This window comes from Oryctolagus cuniculus, chromosome 8 (assembly GCF_051225735.1).
Source record: "Oryctolagus cuniculus isolate XC-2025 breed Fujian yellow rabbit chromosome 8, ASM5122573v1, whole genome shotgun sequence".
Taxonomy (NCBI): Eukaryota; Metazoa; Chordata; class Mammalia; order Lagomorpha; family Leporidae; genus Oryctolagus; species Oryctolagus cuniculus.
The window spans coordinates 64,436,575-64,448,601 of NC_142874.1; the positions used below are offsets into that span (position 1 = coordinate 64,436,575).

Here is a 12,027-nt window from a genome sequence, read left to right on the forward strand (position 1 = left end):
AAAATGTACATGCGAGAAAGCCCAAATTATTTTCAGAGGATCTCTAATAAGATTCTCAGCTGACTTCTCATCAGAAACTCTATAGGCTAAAAGAGAATGGTGAGATATATTCCAAATCTTAAGAGGAAAAAAACCTGTCTGTCAGGGTCTCAAGCCCGATGCTAGCCCCTGACCAGCAGGGGCAGCACAGGCACTCCTCAACAAGGTGAACAGGAAGGGTAAGGTCGACGGGTGATGAACATACCACAAGCACCCATGAGTTCTGTCGAAGCAGGAACCACTTTATTGAAGAAGTGTGCAGGCTTATAAAACTTACAGAAGACATGCACAGTTAAGGGAGCCAATCAGCTAAAAGGTCATGTAGGCATGGGTGGACCACACACAGGGGCACCTTAATAAAGTATAGTGATCATGCACTGTCTGGAACTAAAGCGGACCTATCCCTGCCAGTGGTCTGATGTAGCTTAACAGCAGCAGCCGCAGACACGCCCCTGGAACATCCACCAGGTGCCATACTGTAATGGAGATTTTAGGCAATGCCCAACATTTCCCCCTTTTTGTTTTATATTAAAAGAGAAAGAGGAACTGAGCAGAGAGTGTGCCTGTCTTAGATTGTCCCCTCTGACTGGGATCAGCCCTTTAGGGAGCATGTCTGTGTTAGGTTGTCCCCCTCTAGGGATCTTACCCATCTTTGACTACTACTCCAGTTGTTAAGGGCTGCCCCAGGGATCTTACCCATCATTGGCTACCACCTCAGCAACTCAGGGTATGAGGTATTATACCTCTATATCTTGGCAGTGGCCATGGGCGGATGTACAGGGTTCCCAATCTGGGGCTTAAAGAGCGGCATAACTCGGTTCTTGAAGAGTGGCATATTGTTGTTGACCACCATTAACTGGACTGCAGCAATGCGATCTTGGACAAATTTACAAGGACAATGGAGAGCAAGGGGCCCACAAGGGGGAGGAGATAAGGAAGCCATCTCCCAAGGCCCAACCACAGGTCAAGGTCTTTTTGGAGGGTCTTGATCTTGTCCTGGATGATGCCGGAGCGATTAGCATAAAACCAGCACTCCTGATGTACCATGATGATCCAGTCACAAAAAGGCAGAGAGTCCAATATGGTCTTTTTATCCCTGTAAGAGAATAGAAAAATGTAAATTGCCTCAATTCTCCAGCTAAAGATTACAGACTGGCTAAATGGATTAAAAAATAAAACCCATCTATTTGTTGTCTACAAGAAACACATCTCACCAACAAAGATACACACAGACTGAAAGGATGGGCAAAGATATTCCATGTTAGCAGAAACCAAAAAAGAGCTGGTGTAGCCATCCTTAGATTAGACAAAAATAGACTTTAACACAAAAACTGCTAAAAGAGACAAGGGCAATATGCAATGATTAAGAGATCAACTCAACAGGAAGATGTGACTCTAATAAATGTATATGCACCTAATTACAGGGTAGCTGGGAACCTGGCTATTTAAAAGAGATGTTAATGGATCTAAAGGGAGAGACACAGACTTCTCTACAGTAGTAATGGGGTACTTCAATACCCCACTTTCAGCAGTGGACAGATCAACCAGACAGAAAATCCGCAAGGGAACAACAGTTAATTGACACTAAAGACCAAATGGACCTAACGGATATCTACAGAACTTTTCATCCTACAGTTTTAGAATGTACAGTCTTCTCACCAGTGCATGGAACTTTTTCTAAGATAGTCCAGAGGCTAGACCATAAAGAAGTCTCAACAAATTCAAGAAAATTGAAATAATACCGTGCATCTTCTCTGATCACAATGGGAAGAAACTGGAAATCAATAACTCAAGAATCTCTAGATCATATGCAAACACATGGAGACTGAACAACACGCTCCTGAATTAACAGTGGGTCCTGGAAGAAATCAAAAGAAAAATCAAAAAACTGTTGTGGAACAGTTTTTTTATACTATTTGTTGAACACTTTATTTAGTGTAGAGTTAATCTTCTTGTATAAAGTTAATTGAAAGTATATTTTAGTAAAAAATAAGAATGGGAATAGGAGAGTGTGTATGGTGGGAAGAATCACTATGTTCATAAAGTTGTATTTATGAAAAGCATGAAGTTTATATACATTAAATAAAAGGTTTCTGGGGAGAAAAAAAGAAAATGCTATGTTAATAACCTCAAGCCACACCATTTCCCTCATGTATTTGCAGCAAACAATGTTAATGCAACAAAGCAAGGAGACATGCACTATAACCCAGATTTTTCCATTAGAAAAACAAACTGACAAGTGCACTTTATACAGGGATTGAGATTTATTTATGCCACTGTCTAAAACATGAGATCATGTACCCTTCAACATAATATGGGTCATGTTGATGCAGCTTATTTAAGCTATTGATTTTTCCTGTTATATCTATTCTAATATCCTTTATTGCACTAAGGAAGAGCTGTGCAACCCTAGGATTCTAGAAGAAGTCTAAAACTTTTATTATTTTACCCTTGACTCTATATTTGGAGCTAGAAAATGCTCACAGTTACACAAAATAATATTATGAAAGTCATTCAAATTCATAGAATATTAAGCAACATTTCTTATGTGGAACACATGTCTTCTATAAAGACTAGACTCAAGGAAATTATGAGATGTAGTTAACAACACAGGATTGCCCCTTAAGCACAAATAATCTTTATTCTCTTCTTTATCCCTATATCCACTCCCCCTGAACATTATCATTTAAACAATTTTTGCCTTGTAACTACATCTATCATAATACTAAAGTTCAGTAGGTCGTACACACTCAATGATGACCTTTCCAAAGAACATTCGAATTTGACATAAAAATATGGTATAGTCTAATTGCCACACACATCCTATTCTTAGGAAAATATCAATGCTCAGCAAACCTTAACATTGAATAGAACAGATTTGTGATGCTCAGAACAACAGATGTTAGTTTGCTATTACATTAAAAACGGAACATAAAAGAGAATGATATCCACTTGTATCATATGCTGTGAGCTGATCATCTGCATCTGCTTGGCATGTTTGAGTCTAAATGAAGCAAGTTGAGTTTCCAAAGGGAATATCCATTTACTGCCGCACAATCAAAGCAATTACATTTCTTTCCTGTGGTACTCATCAATCATAAAACAAGTCAAATATTCACATTGCAGCTTAAGCAAGAGGACTAAAAGGAACCAGGATCCACACCAGTTATTCAGTATGTTAGTGTGATGCTAACCAGGCTGAGCAATGCTGAAAATAGAGGGTAAAGGGAAAGTCTTTGGAGCACTTGGATCGCACCTGGTCATTCTGTCACTTTTCCACATGATTAATTTAATTACCTCTCCCTAGTTTGGGGTATCACTTCTAAACTTTGAGTAGTTGCTGAGAGAAGGTACCTGTGAAAGATGCCCTACTGCTTGAGCACTCTTGTGCTCTATAATGGTGATTTGATGCAGGTGAAAAATAGGATCACTCTTTTTCCCTATTGATTTCTGGAAAAGAAAATGCTTCCTTCCAACGCACAATGCACTATTATTTTTGTTATCGTTTTTCATGGAGCTGTACTTCCTCTACAGAAATGTGAAAAAATAAAAGCATCATACCCTTGCCCATGCCCAGAGGTACAAGCTAAAATCCAATTATCTAACTGATAGAAATACTTGTATTACATCTTTAAAAGGAAAGGAATTATTATTTTTAAAATAGAATGGTATCTCCAATGTCTAGTGTGCAATTCAAGTTTCACAAAGAAATGTGAAATCCCTGAGTTGCAAAATGAAGTGAAATGTAATGTTTACATCTAAACTTAACTTTGTATTGTTAAAATACATTTTTAAATGTCCTTCCATTCAGTTCATTAACAGATGGAATTGATCAATGAACCTTACAAAAGAATCTTTGAGACTAATGCAATTCCTAGAATCTAGATTACTCGGTCTTCCAGCATTCCTGAGACAAAAATGTTATTTCCAAGATTATAAAAATACTATTACTTCGGAAATTTATTTAGAAAATAAATCATTAAAAGTTTTCTGCATCTTTAAACGCAGTGTCTTACCTAAGAATTCATTACAAATTTACAAACTGATAAATTATAAAATTCATCTGCAATACCATTGAATTCTCTTCTAAGAACTATAGAATCACAAATAATTTAATTGTAATGGAAGGAAAGCTGCATTAAAACAAGCTAAGTTGGGGTTGAGTTCAAGATGGAAGACTGGTAACTATGGTTACCTCTTTCATTCCCCCAATTTATTTAAATGATAGAAAATAATATAAATTAAATGAGTAGAGAACAGCTTAGAAAAATCTGTAGGAAGACTAGAGTGAAAGTAGAAGTCATTCACTTACTAGAGCTGGCAAAAGGAAGGAGCAAATGGAGCAGAAAGTAAAGTTAATAAAGAACTTCTTTGAGCCGGCATTGTGGCGGAGCCGACTAAGCTGTTGCTTGCAACCATCATCATCCCATGTGAGAGCAGTTGCTTGAGTATAAGTAATGTGCCTGGGAAGGTAATGGTTATGGGTCCAAGCACGTGGGCCTCTGCCACCCACATGGGAGACCAGGATGGGGTGCTGGGCTCCTGGCTTCAGATTGCCTCAGTCTGGGCTGTTTTGGTCATTCGGAGAACAAAGCAACAAATGAAGATCTCAATCTCTCTCTTTCTCTCCCTTTTTAATTCCGTGTCTCCCTCTCTATCAATCTCTTTTTAATGGATGAATGAATGCACAACTCTTTCTTTAAAAAAAAAAAAAGGCCAGCATTGCGACACAGCAGGTTAATGCCACCTGCGACACTGGCATCCCATGTAGGAGCCAGTTTGAGTCCCAGCCCTTCTGCTTCTGACCCAGATGGAGTTTCAGACCCCTGGCTTCAGCCTGCCCAGCCCTGGACATTGTAGATATTTGGGGAACAAATCAACGAGTGAGAGGTCTTTCCCTCTCTTTCTCTCCCTCTCTCGCTCTCTCTCTTAGTCTGCCTTTAAATTAAATAAATTAATATTTAAGAAACAATAAAGAATTTTTTGGTGGTAAATGGCCTTGTTAGAACTCAAAGTAACAGCAGGAACTATCAACAGGATTTAGCTACAGATAGAAATCTCTCTATCGAACAGAAAGTCTTTAATATGAGAGTTAAGTGCTAACGATACCAGGAAAAGACTTGGGGAAGCCTATCTGATCCCAGGGAGAGCCTTTCACTGCAACAGCCTGATCACCCCCACTCCCCACCCCCGGAAGACTGCTGCTCCTTGCCTCATCACTGCTTTTCCTATGTGCCACTGCAGCCAGAAGAGGCCGCCCAGCAAGGCACTCCTTAACGTCAGGAGCCTGGGAAGCTTTTCCTTCCTCATATATAGCTCATCTCCCCAAATCCAATGCCCCCTGCACTAGATCAGCGCAGTTATGGAAGAATGTGGTGAATCATGTCAGATTCTCCATTGCCACACATTTGCTGTGGGAACATGAGATACAAGTTTGGCCCCTAGAAACTTAGCTTCAACACATTTTATGGATATACTGTCCAAGGTCACCCTCAGGGACTTTGCGGGCATCAGGCAGGCTGGATAACCTCTTTGTGACAGGTCCCACTAATCTATGTATCCACATCCCATATGACATCACGGACATCACTGAGACCATGGAGCAGCAGCTGCAGGTCATTCTTCAAGTGCATAATTTGGCAGCAAAGTCCAAAGCTACTGGCAATTTCCCTCCAAACATCATATATAAGTGAAGCTGTCCACTCAACAATCTCCAGTTCTGACTCAGATGCCTCTTCCATCATTCTCTAGAGGCCCTCAGTCCTCTTTAGCCAGCACCTGAGAAAGGAGCAGAGCCTACCCAGAAACTGGTGTCACACAGACACCACGTGTCACCAATGGCTTTCACAGGTTCAGCCTCCCAGATATATCCTGCACCCAGATTCCTGTCTGCATTTAGCTGTATGGTAGGTGGCAATCCCCCTTTTGAAGATTTCCATCTAAATCCCCAATTTGCTGATTTAAGGAAGCCATCAAATAGTTCACTTCTGATCCAGTTCCCTGCTAATGAAAGCAGCTGGGGACAACCCAAGTGCTTGGGCTCCTTCACTCACATGGGAGACCCAGAAGAAGCTCCTGGCTCCCGGCTTCAACCTGGTTCAGCCCTGGCTCTTGTAGCCATTTTGGGAGTGACCCGAGGATGGAAGATCTGTGTGTGTGTGTGTGTGTGTGTGTGTCTCCCTCTCTCTCTCTCTCTCTGAAACTATGCTTTTCATATAAAAAAAAAAGATAAAAATGATCAAAAAACAAACCAAAACTAAACACTCAAATGCCATAGTAGCATTTATTCCCTGGCTGAATTGGAGACATTTTTATAAATGAATCAGTTATTCTGTTGGAAATAGCCTTCCTTAATCCTCATGCTTAAGTTGTAAATTTCACAATTTATTCTGAAGATAAAGTTATTTTCAAATTCAGATATATAATTGCCTCCTTCTAGCATTACATATAAGAACTGTAGTTTTATCAAACACCATCTGGCTACATTTATTGGCCTACTATAATAAATAAAAGCAGACACTATTGTCTACAGCATCTTTACTCTAAAACCATAGTAATTCTTGTGAGTGACAATGTTAGTGTATTGTGTTTTGCACCAAACCACGTGTTGAGAACAACTATCAAATCTAGAGAAAGGTTTTGTGTGTGTGTATTTGTGTGTGTATTTATCATTGGAAGCAGGTATTCAGTTTAAGAGTTAAGACAGTAATTAAGAATCTTGCATTTCAAATCTAAAGTGCCTGGTTTCAATTGCTGGCTCTAGTTTCTGACTACAGCTCCTCGATAATGCAGACAGTGAAAAGCAGTAGGAAATGGCTCAAATAGTTGGTGACAGCTCTCTGTGTTTAAGACCTGAACTGAGTTCCTGGCACCTGGCTTTAACCATTTCCATTCCATACCATCCACTATTGCGGGCATTTGGCAAAAACAATCTCCTTCTCAAATAAACAATTTAATATTATTAAATAGTTATTACATAAATAAAGATCTTCAGAACTCAATATGAAGAGAAAAAAAAGTCCAGACTCATGTGTCCACAATTTAATACTAGTTGTTGTCTCAAGACATTTGAAATCTCTAAAAAATATAGCTGAGAATAAGTTAGGTGGCTCAATAGACTGGGAAAACTTTGGAATTTGGAGTTTAGCAATAAAGATAGGCTTTCAAAAATATCCTGATCATTTACTTGTGACTCCAGACTCACAAGTAAATGTTAAGAATATTTGTAAATTTGAGATAAACCAACCATCATGAGGACTGAGTTGAGATTCCAATTATTTGAATTCATGATTGCATTAAGGTAATAGCAAATGTCCCAGCCTATCTCCTATCAAAAACTAAACCAACATAGTCCACTTAACAAAGTGATAACATCATCCAAACCATCCCATTACCTCTATAATTTTAATATAACATTTCTTAAACTTAATAAAAAATCATCAGGGACTGGTTCTGTGGCACAATAACTTGACCTGATGCCTACAATACTAGCATCTCACACCAGAGCACCAGTTTGTGTCCCAGCTGCTCCACTTCCCATCCGGCACCCTGCTAATATGCCTGGGAAAACAGCAGATGATGAATCAAGTGGTTAGGCCTCTGTCACCCATGTGGAAGACCCAGATGGAGTTCCTGACATCTGGTTACAGCTTGGCGCAGCCCTGTCTGTTGTGGTTACCTGTAGAGTAAACCAGCAGATGAACAAATTCTGTCTCTCTCCTTGTTTCTCTTTCTTTCTCTTTCTCTCTGTAATTATCTCTCAAGAAAATAAATAAATCTTTAAAAAAAAATAAGACATAAGTTAATGGTAATTAATTGTAATCCAGGCTGGCACCACGGCTCACTAGGCCAATCCTCTGCCTGTGGCCCCGGCACACCAGGTTCTAATCCTGGATGGGGCTCCAGATTCTGTCCTGGTTGCTCCTCTTCCAGTCCAGCTCTCTGCTGTGGCCCAGGAAGGCAGTGGAGGATGGCCCAAGTGCTTGGGCCCTGCACCCGCATGGAAGACCAGGAAGAAGCACCTGGCTCCTGGCTTCCGATCGGCATAGCTCCATCTGTAGCAGCCATTTGCGGGGTGAACCAATGGAAGGAAGGCCTTTCTCTCTGTCTCTCTCTCTCTCACTAACTCTGCCTGTCAAAAAAAAAAGTTGTAATCCAAGAATATAACATTATGATAGAAACAGACCATGGCAAATCGAAAAGCTGATGCTAATACATGGACTTTAAAATAAAATATATTCAAAGAATAGAAAGACAAAGTGGAAAATTTTGGAAAGAATCAACTATAAAAGCCAAGTGGAATTTTCATTCAAATATTTATTTATTTGAGACACACAGAGTGGGAGAGAGAACTCTTATCTACTGGTTTACTCCACAAATACCTGCAACAGCCTATGTTGGTGGCCAGGTTGCAACTACTTGAGCCATCAATGCTGCCTCTCAGCGTCTGAAGTAACAGGAAGCTCAAATCAGAAGCCAGAGGTGGCTGTCAAACTCCCAACCAATGTTGGATAGGATTACAACTCTAAGTCAAATGCCCCCCACACAATGAAAATTAAAAAAAAAAGAGAATAGCTGAAATCTCAGTATAACAAATGAGATTTAAAAATTAAGAGATTAGTAAATTGAAAAATGAGGGCAAAGTCAAGACTGAAGTAGAAAAATATAAATAGATGAAAAAATTGGAAAAATTATGAACATCCTGAAAATATAACATTTTTATAATTGTAGTCCAAGAAAGAGGGATAGAAATAAGTCACAGCAATATTTGGGGTAATACTGAGAATTTTCCAAAACTGAAGAAAGACAATAAAACCACAGACTCAAGATGTGTTAAAAATATCCAGCATAATGATTATAAAACAAGAAGCTACATAAATTTAATTAAAGTAAGGTTGTTGAAAATTGAACACAGGAATGAAAATCTTGGCAATAAGTGGAAAAAAGATGACATACTGTCTACAAGGAAGCAAGAATTTTATTTTGAATAGAAAACAAAAACAATGACAAAGAGAAATCTGAAAACATGGACTATGTTGAAAGTACTGAAAAAATTAACATGGAAAATTTTGTGAGAATTTGTCACCTCAGAAGGCAAATGACAAAAGTGGCAGCTCAGAAACATGGGAGAACAGGAAGGGTAGCCGAAAAGATAATTATGTGGATAAATCTAAATGGATATTGATGGAATGAAATAATATTTATAATGTTCTATGTGGTTTAAAATCTTTAAAGAAAGTATTTGGCTCTCCCTGCACCTGCCAATGTAACTGTGATAGGATAAGACTGGGAAAATCCACTTACCTTCCACCTTCATGGCTGTCTCCTCCCATACTGCTAGCTGCTGAGTGACTACAGGCCATCACCCCTAGGCTACACCCAGGTAACTGGGAACAGCTGCATCATCCCATGGAAGGAGACCGAATGAGAGGATATGTGTGAGAGACAAAGAGGATGTGCAATAGGAGGTCAAATCTGCTTTTATCACAAACAAACTCTCATGATAACTAATCTAATTCCCACAATGAGGGTACTAACACATTCTTGAGAGCACAACCCACAAGATCTAACCATGTATTATTACACCTTCACCTACCAACACTGTTGCATTGGTATTACATTTCTAAAACATGAACTTTGAGAGAAACACTCATCACATAGCAAGGGGTGATTTGCTTCTCCTTCATCCTTACCTCCTAATATTTCTTTGATTTATTGTTTTAGATGAATCTAACAGAAAATCAGCTGGCAATGACAAACTACAGCTTGCAGGGTCTCCGAGTAGCATAATAGAGAGAAGTTCATAAGGAAGGTTATGAATTTGAGAAACAAACTTAGTAACTGAGTCAGTCAACAACTCCTTTATTCATTCAGCACCTATCAACACCCTTCTGTTCATATTGGAACTTTAGTACCAACATAATCAAGATGCAACTACCCTTAATATAATTAGCATCAGTCTTACTTTTTCCCAAAATTCATCACATTCATCTCTGGGTGATTGGCTCTATCATTTAGCAAGGTTAATTACTACTCAAATTCAGAACATCTGAATATTCTGTACACAAAATTCTCTGTATGTGGCCAGCATTGTGGCGCAGTGGGTTGAGTGACCACCTGAAATGCTTCCAGCTACTCTGCTTCCAATCTAACTCCCTTCTAATGTGTCTAGTGTGAAACAACAGAAGATGACCAATGTGCTTGGGCCCTTGAACCCATGTGGGTGACCCCACACAGCCATTGTGGCCGTTTGGGGAGTGAAATAGCATCTCTCTATCTATCTCTTTCTATCTCACCCTCTGTCTCTCTTTCTGTCCTTCCCATCCAACGATAAAATAAATATTTAAAAAAAAATCTTTGTTAAAGATAATCATGAACAGCCTCTTCCTCCACTTCTGATCCAGCTTCCTGCCAATGCATTGACAGGTAGTACTTGATGGCTTAAATACTTGAGTCCTTGTCACCCACATGGGTGACCTGGATTGAGTTCCAGTCTCCTAGCTTTGGCCTTGCCAAACTCTAACTCTAATTGTGAACATTTAGGGAATGAACCAGCAATGGCAGATATCTCCATCTCTGTCTTTCTCTATCATTTGTCATTCACATAAAATGAAAATAAATAATTTAGAAAAGGTTTTGACTCTCAAAATATTTTATATCAAAGTGTTTTATTTTATTCTGTAATAGCAAGGATTTTGAAGAAAAGTTATAATAAAAGATTTTTTGGTCAAACTCTTACAAAACACTTTTTAAAAATTTTTTTAAAGATTTATTTTATTTATTTGAAAGACAGAGTTACAGAGAGAGACAGAGAGAGAGAGAGAGAGAAAGAGGTCTTCCATCCACTGGTTCACTCCCCAAATGACTATAATGGCCAGAGATGAGCTGATGCAAAGCCTGGAGACAGAGCTTCTTCTGGGTCTCCCACATGGGTGCAGGGACCCAAGGACTTAGGTCATCTTCTACTGCTTTCCCAGGCCATAGCAAGGAGCCGGATCAGAAGTGGAGCAGCCTGGACTCGAACCGGCACCCATATGGGATGCCAGCGCTGCAGTCTGGGGTTTTAACCTGCTGTGCCAGAGCACCAGCCCTGCAAAACACTTTTTAAGATATAATTTATTAAGATAGAATAATCTGTTAAACAATCTAGTAGGGTTAAATTTGTCAACAAATACACAGAGAGTTAAAAAGAAACAGGTACATTCTTAGGTCTAAACATCAGTTAATTATTCTAGAGTACTTAAGGAAAAGAACTTAAAAATCTGAATAAATTAACACAACTAGGTTTCATTTGGATCTCTAATTTATTTTATAACAATTATTTTTATAACACTAGGATGTTTTCGTTAAAATATTAAGCAAAAATGCAATAAAAAGAAAATGACACTAATAATGCATGACAAATTGATGATAAGGTAAAATTAGTTACAAAAACCTTAATAATGGATTTTAATATCAGCAATATGGTAGAATGGGAAGTCTCCACCCTATTTCCCCACAGAGATGTCAATGCAATAATACAAGATCTAATTCTCATTGTGAGAAATCCAGAAACCATTTAAGAGGCTCCTGTACCCCAGGCAAATGCAAAACCAGCAATAAGGAATTTGGTAGGAAACTCATGACACTCACTCATTATAGTCTCTCCTCTCTACTCAGCAACTTACTTCTCCCTAGATAGGAAAAGCAAAATACTGAATCAGGGCCAGCACTGTGGCGTAGTGGGGAAAGCCACCACCTGCGGTATTGACATCCCATATGGGCACCCGTTCAATTCCTTGCTGCTCCACTTCCGATCCAGCTCTCTGCTATGGGGAAGCAGTAGAAGATGGCCCAAGTCCTTGGGCCCCGGCACCCATGAGAGAGACCTAGAAGTTCCTGGCTCCTGGCTTTGGATCGGTGTAGCTCTGGCCATTGTGGCCAACTGGGGAGTGAACCAACAGATGGAAGACCTCTCTCTCTCTCTCTCTCTCTCTCCCCCCCTCTCCC

At 39.4% G+C, this 12,027-nt stretch overlaps 1 long non-coding RNA gene across 12 annotated transcripts in view; it reads right to left on the reverse strand.

Moving 5' to 3' along the window:
* Positions 1–260: 260 nt before the first annotated feature.
* Positions 261–12,027, reverse strand: part of LOC138843425 (uncharacterized) — a 442,121-nt gene continuing 430,354 nt past the window's right edge. For 6 of the 12 annotated variants that reach the window (XR_016211954.1, XR_016211948.1, XR_016211950.1 and 3 more), the window contains 2 exons: positions 1,782–1,897; positions 261–1,135 (listed from right to left, as the gene is read on the reverse strand). This is a non-coding gene — a long non-coding RNA (uncharacterized LOC138843425). Of the gene's footprint in view, positions 1,136–1,781; positions 1,898–4,351; positions 4,486–9,342; positions 9,436–11,670; positions 11,712–12,027 lie in introns of those variants that run through there. The other 6 variants (XR_016211953.1, XR_016211947.1, XR_016211951.1 and 3 more) reach the window with 3 other exon arrangements.